We start from the raw sequence: 10,717 nt of genomic DNA, 5'->3' as shown, positions 1-10,717 counted from the left end.
AGATTGAAATGTGCTAAGACTGAAAGCTGGAGACCTGTGAGGAGTAAGTCAGAAAAGAAATTATTAGGACCTGGGAAGGGCTGGGACAGAAAGAGGTAGTCACTTATAAGCAGACTGGAGATGAAGAATAGGCATCCCTAGGTCATTCTTCCCCCTCACCTCCACCATTCTTGGGCAGGGAAAGTGATTAACATAAAAGATTAACCATCTCCTTAACCAAAGCACCTTTTAATTTTGCAATCATGGCTAAATTAAAGAATACAACTTAGATAATTTCCATATATACCTTCCCTATTACTACCTGCTCTGCTTAGATCCACCAGTGCATAGACTGTTAAACATGGTGAATTTACCTTTAATGAGAAAGTTCAAGAACCCACATCTTAAAACTATTGTTCAGTCATAAGCATAATCATGCCAACACCACATGTATCATGTGATCCTTTAACTGAAAACAACAATGCATTATGAAACTTTTCACTGAAGATAAAGAGTGAGTGACAGGTGAGACATGCTCTGTCTGAGGCTATTCTTTCAGGGTCCCATCTTGACCTTTGTGAGTGACTGGATCAAAAAACCTTTGTATATCATTGTGGGAAGTTGGGATTCAAAGCTCTTTTGTGTGTGTTGGTTTCAATCAGGGGCATTTTTTCTTAAACACAAGATGTTGGTTTTCATTCTGCAGACTCATCTGTAAAATAGAAATAGTTTTCTCATTTGTAAAATCTAAATGCCACTACCTACTTTCTGGCTGTATGGGGAGGATAAAAGAAGACAATGTCTATGAAGAGCTCAGCACACAACTTTTCACATGGTGCCTGTTCAGCAAGTAGAGGCTGGCACTTCTCTTCCTTTTAGTTAGAGGCAAAGAACAAGGTGGGACTCCTTCATTTGGACTGGGAGGTATGGACAGACACATATCCCAAGTCAGAGATACTGTGGGGGCAGGTGCACAAAGATCTTCATGCAAAATGATGTTTGGTCTAATCACTGGGTTTTTTAATTCCCTGGCAAACTTAACTGGTAGCAAAGTCAACTTGTTTTCAGGGCAAGAGAGGGACCCTAAGACTGGCAAAGAGGTGCCACAAGTCCTCAAGTCACTTGACTGCAGTGCCCTGTCTAGGATATTACGTGAAGCGCAGCCCCCAGAGGGGAAAGTCATCCCATGAAAGGGTGACAATGGAAGTCTCCACTAAAAAGAAATCTCCCAGTTAGCAGTGCCCATTGAAGTTAAATTGACAGACATGCAAAGCACAACTGAACTTCAAGGACAACCAGACATCAAGGACAATTGAACAGCTGTTTGGCATACAAGTAAACATCCATTTTTTTTAAATGTTTGCATTTTATTAAACTAGGTTCACAATTTTCAAAGTTCTCTTTAGAAATTTCAAAATCAAAGTTATAAAAAGTTTTCAATAAAAAATTGAGTTGACACAAATTTACTTTTTCTTTATAGTACAAACAAAAACATTTTGTTTCTGATATACTATCAGAAAATTTTATAATATATTCTCCAACAGATAGCTGCAATATTGCATTTTAATGAGAAGCACCATAGTTGACTGAATAATTTATTAGTAACAGGTTCATCATTTGGACCATAAGAATCATTTGCTAAATTTTAGGAAGAACAATAAAATTTGTCATCATATAGCATGAAGCCATAAGAGGATGAATGTGTAGATGTAGATGTGTTCTTGCCTTGTTTTTCTATTACATTCTTCACACATCTAAGCCAAGGATGTGTGGAATACTTTCACATGCTTTTCAGGCAACCTGGTTTAATTTCAGAGAGTCTGAAGCTGCAGTTGTGAGATATTTAATGGTGTCTGGTTTGATGTGAAAAATTCCTCTCTAGCTGTGCTTTCCTTTCCCTGTAATCACGGAAAGGTAGGGCTTGCTGTCATTTTACTTCAAATCTTCAGTTTTCTGCTGAAACACTATCATCAAGTGCTCTCTAGCTTTGTACCCATGCATCTAAAATAGCAACAAGGTAATTGGCATCTCTCCCATTAAGCTTACAGAGACCATCCTGCTGAGCATAAAATACAGCATCATTTCCCCCCATTTGGTAAGCATATATTACTTTGCTCTAGCTTTCCATCCTCTTCTGTTGGTGCAGGAAAACCCCTGCTGTGTAGCCATCATACACAGGGCACTAAAAATCCTGTAAGGAAAATTCATGTGGTACATCTTTGGCATCTTTCTATTTCTTTGCCTCCCTCTTTAGACTTCTGAATAATGTGAGAAGTGACATTCTCATTTTAGTGAACAAACTCTTACACTATAACTCTTTTTGCAGGGTCTCCTTCAAGAACAAAGTTTAGAATTTGCACTACGTATTGTAAAGAATAATTGTACTTCTTGAAAATGACCACATGAAAATTGTGGTTATTTGCTGGAAAGATCTTGAAGAGCCTCTTTTCCATTAGCTTAGTGGCATAATCCTTTTCAAACATAAGTGTTTTTCAAATTGTGTTTCCCAGCATGATTTCTCTGGGTGACACATTTTAGTTTGAGTATTCTGAAGATCTGATAAAGGGAGCATTTTGGGTGCTCCTAAAGTCTTCAGTAACTTTTTGCCTGTTTGCTGAGATTTTTTTTTCTCAGGATTATCAAGACCAACTCCCAACCAGAGAAGGTTCTCATATAAGCTTGCCACAGGTTATTTGGACAGGGGTTTGGCAAAGGAGGGGTGCATTGGTAAATAGTGTTGGAGGAGATGTGTAGAAATAGGAATACTCATTCATTGCTGGTGGCAATGCAGAATTGTGCAGTCACTGTGGAAGAGTTTGGCGGCTCCTCAGTAAGTTAAGTATAGAATTACCATATATCCAGCAATCCCACTTCTAGTTATATACCTAAAAGAATTAAAAGCAGGGACTCAAACAGATATTTGCACATCCAGGTTCACAACAGCATTATTCACAATTGCCAAAAGATGGAAGCAAACCAAGTGTCCATCAACCAATGAGTGGATAAATAAAATGTGGTGTATACATACAATGGAATATTACTCATCCATAAAAGGAATGAAGTCCTGATACATGCAACAAAATGGAAGAACCTTGAAGACATCATGTTGAGTGAAATAAGCCAGACACAAAAAGACAAGTATTGTATTATCTCACTGATATGAAATACTTAGAATAAACAAACTCACAGAGTCAGAGCTCTGGACAATAGGGGTCGGGTTGGGGGTAGGGAGTGCTGAATTAATGCTTGAGTTGTAGAGGTTTGATTTCGGTTGATTTTAAAGTTTTGGTAATGGATGGTGGTAAAGGCAGTACAACATTGTGAATGTAATTAACAGCACTGAATTACATTTGCAATTTTAGATAAACAGGGACATTTCAGGCTGTATGCACATTACTAGATTAAAAATTAAAAAGAACATGGGACTGCAAAATACAAACATTGAACTCTATTCTAAAGGATGGACAATAGTCAATAGTAAAGTTATAGTTAATGGTATAATAGTAAAAATGTTCTTTCATGAATTTTACAAATATACTACATAAATGCAAGTTGTTAATAATAAGGTGGTATATGGTAACTGTGCATTTTGATGTATTTTATGCCTGACTTTTCTGTAAACCTACACCTTCTCTAATAAAAAAAAAATCAAAACCACATTGAGCTCCATTGCTAATTATATAATATGGCCAGTGTGGAAATAATCTAAAATAGTGGGAAGAAGGAAAAAATCCATGACCTATTAACTGATAAATGTTAATTATCTCTAAAAATCAAAATTCAATAGAATTCTGTCTTATAACTTGGTGGATTCTGTTGAAAAGCAAATGTGTCAAAATGGAAACTATAGGAGTTGCTAAAAAGAGGCCTGCTAACCTTTACTGATTCTTTCCATTTCTCATGAATTACTTTCATTAGATGCTGAGCTATATGAGCCACAGAATCCATAAGGTTAGAGGCCCTAAATTAATATCAACAGGGCCAAATAATTTTGAGTGAAAAGCCAGTTCAGTGGGCACTGCCAATTCCAGACAATCTATGGTCTGAGATTTGGCCATCACTGGCATGAAATGCAACATCTCAGTTTTATCTTTTTCACTATCTCCATCTGACAAATGATTCACTGTTATCAGGATTTTCTCCATTTCCTGTTCATTTTCATTCATAAATTCTTTCATATTTTTATGACTTTCCACATACTCCTTTTGAAGATTTTCATTTTTATTTATTTCAAAATAGTCAATAAAATAAATGTCTCCATTTAATTCAAGATTTGAAGGCAGAGTTTAAAATATCAAATTCCAAGAGGATGTATAGTATCTCTAATATCTGTAGTTATGATTATTTTCCATTTCATTTACATTTTAAGGGGTTGTAGCTTTCAGATACCTGGAAAAGATCGCTTAATGCTATATAAAACTGAAACTTCTGCCTGACTATTAGGAAGTAGGTCATTAGTATTCTTTGGAGCATCATCAGAAGATACACTTCTTATTAATTCAGATTTTTCAGGGATTACCTCCCTTTTTTCTATCTCCTCTGAGTTTTCCCACTCTGCCTCACGAATAGGCCATGCGTTGGTGTCACTCATTCAAAACTAATGTGAAGTTAAGGGGTTTGAAATTAAAGTAGAGGCAGAATTCTCTAAGTTTTCATCATTCATACCCAAATTTTGTTTGGAAAGAATGAGAGTCACAGTACTTGAATCTGCATTTATAAACTTCTTGGGTCACCAAAACAATTAAAATCTTGCAAAGGCAAAAATGAGTTTATCTGGCCATCAGAAGGAGAGTTAAATTTCTTAAGAGCATTCTTTATCAAGGACTACAGCTCTTCAGTTATCTGCATGTTCAAAAATGAATCCAATTTTGAATCTTAACTCTTCAACAGAAGGACACTTTTCCGTCATTTCACCCCTGCTGCACTTCCTTGGTTGTCAGAAGTAACTAAGCCCTTTGAGGATGATTCTTTATTGCCATCAGTAGCAGGTATTTCTAGTAGACAAGCCATGGTATTTTCAACCTTTAGGGTTGATGTGAGAATTAAAGGAGATAATCCATGAAAAAATACTGTGCACAAGGCTGGGCCCATAGTAAGCACCCAATTATGTTCCTTTGAAAGCACATTCAAAAAGGAACAAGTGTGCTACATCAGGACCCAGGTCTGAAAACCTCTGAGACACTGGGGAAGAATTCTTCCTGGTCAATTTCATCTCAGACATTGAGGGCAGAGTAGCGGTTAGTTCCTCATGACTGGCTGCACTGCACTCATCTACTTCCTTGGAATTTGCAGTCTTCCTATAAAGTTGTCTCCCAAGATTTGCCCTTCTCCTTGACATTCTGAATTCAAAACCTAAAATGCCTCCTCTTCTTTATTAAAGAAGTTTGATATATGTCACACCTCAAAGAAAACAGGGCCATATATCTTGTAAAATATAGCAGTAATAGTTTTAGTTATATCTGTTGTGCCATCTCTCTCTCCACCATCTAAAACTGTACTTTTCAATGTGGTAGCTACCAGCCAAACTTGACTTTATGGAGGAATAAGCAGAAAATATAAATTCCACCTTCTTTCTGACATCAATCTGTCAGCATACTAAGTAAGATCATGACTGATATCTGCAAATTCTATTGCTCTTCTTGTTAGTCAACATAATGTTTTCTTAGTTTACTGGGACACTCAGACCCATTATATAGGGCATCTCTTTCCCACAAATAACTTACCATGTGCCAGACATATATTATCTCATTCAGTCTTCGCCTGTGGGAGCATCCAAATGGAAGCATCATAAAGATGGGTTATACATGGGTCCAGTGATCAGGAGAGTGTCACAGTATCGGAAACTGGTGCTGCTCCTGGAGCAGGAGAAGGACATTGAAACCCAGCAACCTCAGGGGGTGTGCAACTCATTGCCACCACTGTGCTCTTGGTTGCCCCCCTGGGCTGGAAAGCAGCAGCAACTGTGGGGGCAGATGCCTGAACACCCAATTTTAAATCCTTTAAAAATCTATTGATCATATGTTTAACTTGTCAGGGTAAAGGATGATATTTAAAAATAATAATAACAGTAACTTCATGTGAGAGCGAGGGGTTATGACAATGCAATGTTCCACCAGGATCTCCATTTTAATCATCACAAGTTTCATTGTTCCCTTTGAAATCAAAGAAAGGTGATGGATCCGTTTTTGGCATACAGGGGGCTTTTAATGAGGAAGAGTGTGCTACAGGAGAAGAGTTTATTCAGTTAATGTTATTTTGTATGCTGTGATGTACATGGGATCAAGTTACCCTTCAGTTGTATGAAACAAGTAAGCAGTTGCTCTGTCCTAAAATTTGCCCTTGAATGCCCCTCCCCACCCCAACACTGTACTATTCACAAAGAATAGTCAGGGTAGGGGAGCAGCAATATGCTCCCCAATCTTGAGCCAGTGTCTGAAGAAAAGTGTGGAAATTACAATAAAATCAAACCCTAGGCACTGAGTACATCCTGTTAGCATTTGTGAGATTTGCATTTTGTGCTGTTACTCTTGTAACATAATTCCATGCAATCTTAACTTCCAAAATGTGGAAAAGAGTTATAGAGGTGGTTTTTGTAAAGGGACTCATTGAAATGCAAAATTAGTGATAAAGTTAGCAAAACAAATGCTAGAAAATAGAATGACTCTCTAAGCCTAAGTAGAGAGCAGGTTTCCACTGTGCATAGTAAATGTTAGTCTGTGTGTGTTGGGTCAAGTGAATGTTTGTGTAATGATATCTTAAAAGCAGCCCAAACAAACAGAAACTGGGTAGGATGTATAGTGATAAGCATCTGAAAGCAGTTCTAAATTGACCCTGTGACCCAGAAATGGAAACTTGTCATAATATACTTAACATTTTCAAACAAATCACAGTTACCATTTTGGTAAATGAATCAAGGTAGTTCTTTTTCCCCAGAAAGTGTATAAAATAATATATTCAAGTACAAAATAATAAATTATCCTAAATTTATTGAGAATAAAACTATAATAAACAGTTCTCAGAATGCATTTCTTGCAGCAAAAACAGATATAATTTCTCCTATTTCCAAGAAGATTGTAAAACCACTCACAAAATTAATGACAGTTGTTGTGCCTAAAGAGAGCTTCTCAGAAAATTTCTTTGGCAATTTGATATGATGTGTGGACATCATATCGTGCTGAGGACATACATGAAGAAGAGTATGCTGGTACACAGAAGTGCCAACAGATATACTTAGTGGGCTATCAGAAGAAATCCCTGACATTAATTTAATAAATGCGAACTGTTTTAGTTTCCTTGGCTGTTCAGGAAAATACCATGCATTGGGTCAGCTTAAACAATGGCAATTTATTGACTCATGGTTTTGAGGCTAAAAGGAAGTACAAATCAAGTTGTCATCAAGGCAATGCTTTCATCCTAAAGGTTGGCATTCTGAGGCTGGCTGCCAGTGATCCTTAGTCCTTGGCTCATGCCACACAGCAACGCACAGCAACCTCTCCTGACCTCTCTTCTGGGTTCCATTGACCTTCAGCTTCTTACTTCTTATGACTTTCCTCTCTGATTTTATTCCACTTATAAAGGGTCCCAGTAATAATATTAAGACCCATATTGATTGAAGTGGGCCACAATTTCTTAACTGAAGTAGCCTCATCAAAAGGTCCCATTTACAATGAATTCACACCCACAGGAATGGATTAATTTTAAAAACATGCTTTTCTGGCATACATAGCTCCAAACTGCCACACAAACCAAAACATTCAATGATGAGAAAAACAGCACTGAGCTAGCCAAATATTAGTGGAATGAATTAGTCAATGTGGTCCTTAGGGGACACAACCAGTGAGGTGATAATGCTTGTTCAGAATGCAATTGGACTGTCCGAAAATCATACAAATTTGTGAAAATAATGATGATGAAATTGTTTCTTTCCAAAATTGACTGCTTTTCTGAAATTGCCAAATATCTTCAGATATACAGTAGACTGCAGGTGACCAAGAAGGACAGTCAGGTGATCAACAAAGACTCAAAGAAGAGCTTCACCAGGACAAACACTGACCTAAACTAAACTGCTTCACTTCAATATGACATACTTTCATGGGATCATATACTGCTGGAGAGGGACAAGGCTTTCTTGCTCATTTTTTTAATGACAATATCATTTATTTTTATTATTTTTTCACAAAATTTTTTTAATTCAAAATACAAACATGCAAAATTAAATTTCAGAGAGAGCATCCTCTTGGACAACATCATTATCCTAGGTTATTACGGTGCATCTATTCTTTTCAACTCTGACATTCACCTGGAAGTAACCAGACCATTTGTATTCAATGTGCTGTTTCCCTGCACAAAAACTTTCAATGGCTCCTCATGACCTCCAGATTCTCTCCCTGGTCTCCAGAATGCTACACAATACATTGTCAAAGAGAAACAGACTGTAATGGTGAACAGAGCCTGGGGCTCAGTTGGGAGTTCTACGATCTACCCGCTATGCAAGACCAATTTTGGAAGGGTTCCTTATCTTATAAAATTGTGGAGTTAGACTAAACCAGTGATCCTCAAACTTTGACTGCAAATTGGAACCACCAGGGGAACCTCCCAAAATTGAGCCCCACCTCAAATCACTTAAATCAGAATCTTTGGAGGTGGGAACCAGGCATCAGAACATTTCAGAGCTCCACAGGAGATTACAATGAGCACTTGCTCATTTTCATAGTTAGTGGAGGAATTCCTGCTGTGACTTCTTGTCTTAGTTTCCAAGGCCTGTTGTAAAAAAGTACCACAACCTGGCTGGCTTAACACAACATAAATTTGTTGTCTCTCAGTTCTAGAGGCTAGAAGTATGAAATAAAGGTGTTGTCAGGCTCATGTTCTCTGAAACATGAAGGAGATAATTCTTTCTTGCTTCTGCCAGCTTTTGGTGGCTTCTGGGGCATTTCTTGGCATTCCTGGCAGCCTAACTCTACTCTCCACCTCAGTTGTCACATGGTCTTCTTCTCTGGGTCTATCTGTATCTAATCTCTCTATCTCACAGGGACTCCAGTCATATTGGATTATAGCACAACCTAAGCCACTTTGGTCTTGTTGTTGCAAGATAATACCTCTATGAAGGAATCTAAAAATGAGGATGCTGACTCCTTCTCTCTCTAGGGATCAGACAGCTGAGGAGCCTTGCTGCTCTCATGTACCACCTGATGCCTTCTGTTCTGATGGTCAAGAACCAGTTATGTAGATGCATATTTGACAGAACTTTTACCCAAAAATACTCAAGTACAATTTCCAAATGATAGAAAGTAGAAAGACCTTACTATAATAACTGGGACAGATTATTCATATCCTTTGAGTCCTATATTAGAAGACTGTACTGAGGGAGAAGCTAAACAGGCCCAAGTAGAAAAGGAGGAGTGAGGAACATAATATGATGTAATGGTTAAACTAATTATCGAGTAAAGTGAGAAAACTATACTAATAACTTAGATATAAGCAATAGGAATATCTTTTCTAATTTTATGTTTTTATAGAAGTAAAACATGTGTTATATTGCTCTTAAAGAAATCATAGCGTAATTAGTAAAAATATTTTCAGTAAAGTTTGAAGCTATTCAAGGTTGTTTGAATCTCTGAAAATGCTGTGAATACACTCCTTTGTTTTTGACTCACCTGTGGTTCACCACCCATGGTTCAAACACAAAAATAGAATATGATTTAATTGAATGTACCCTAAATCAAAGGCTCTATAAGCACTCTGTAACTTAGACAGGAGGGGTCTTCTGATCTCACATCCAGCTGTGTCCAGAAGGGACAGAAGTCACCAGGTTTGGTAATGTATCAATTTATTTTTACATTGTAAACTTCTTTCTTTAACCTTATGTGCTCCTTTAGTAAAAAATGTGTTAAAGTTTAATTCTTGTCTTGAGTACTCTTTACTATTAAACTATTGTCTTCCATAATACTCTTATTTGAGTGGGAAGTTGCTTGATGAAGCCCAAATCAAATGAATCATGACCTCATAAGGCTCAGGTTTTTTCTAACAGAGATACAGGTTTGAGGTATAAAGAGATGAACCGTGACAGTCTCACTGTAACTAATCACATCTTCAAAGATCCTATTTCCAAGTAAAGACATGCTCCTGGAACAAGGGTTTAGGACTTGTATAAGTCTTTAAGGAAGACAATTCAACCACTAATACTTCTCCAACAGATGTGCATTCAGAAGTGTAATCTGTGCTTCAGAAACCGTTCATATCTCTCAAAGTACCTCTTTCACCCACCCACCCCCAACATTTTTATCTTAAAAACTTTTAAACAGGCAGAAAGGTGAAAGAATAATACACTGAATACATACACTAGATGAACACCTAGCCTGAACAATTGTAAACATTTTTTTTCATATTTGCTTGATATATTTTATCTTGATGAACTACTAGAAAGTAAATTACAGATACCATATTTCACCACTAACAATGCCTCATGTATTTAATAAAAGTGAGACTATTCTCCTACAAGATCACAATCTCATTAACAAAACTAAGAAAAGTAATTTCATAATATAATCTAATATATAGTCCATACTCAAAACCAGGGAAACCTGTGTTCAAGTATTGCATTTTGTTATTAGATATCTATAATCTAGAAGGTCTTCTTCCTTTTACTCTTTTTATGGTATTGACTTATTGAAGAAACTTTGTTTATAGAAGATACCACATTCTGGATATGTATAAGTTGATTCTTCTGTTTCCCATA

The 10,717-nt window shown here is 37.0% G+C and overlaps 1 pseudogene; it reads right to left on the bottom strand.

The window, feature by feature from the left end:
* Positions 1-1,759: 1,759 nt before the first annotated feature.
* On the bottom strand, positions 1,760-4,570 carry LOC119532691 (annotated as a pseudogene).
* Between the last annotated feature and the right edge of the window lie 6,147 nt (positions 4,571-10,717).

The sequence above is a fragment of the Choloepus didactylus genome, chromosome 4 (assembly GCF_015220235.1).
Source record: "Choloepus didactylus isolate mChoDid1 chromosome 4, mChoDid1.pri, whole genome shotgun sequence".
Classification (NCBI taxonomy): Eukaryota; Metazoa; Chordata; class Mammalia; order Pilosa; family Megalonychidae; genus Choloepus; species Choloepus didactylus.
Note: the sequence above shows the minus strand (reverse complement) of the source record. Positions and strands in the feature narration are given on the sequence as shown.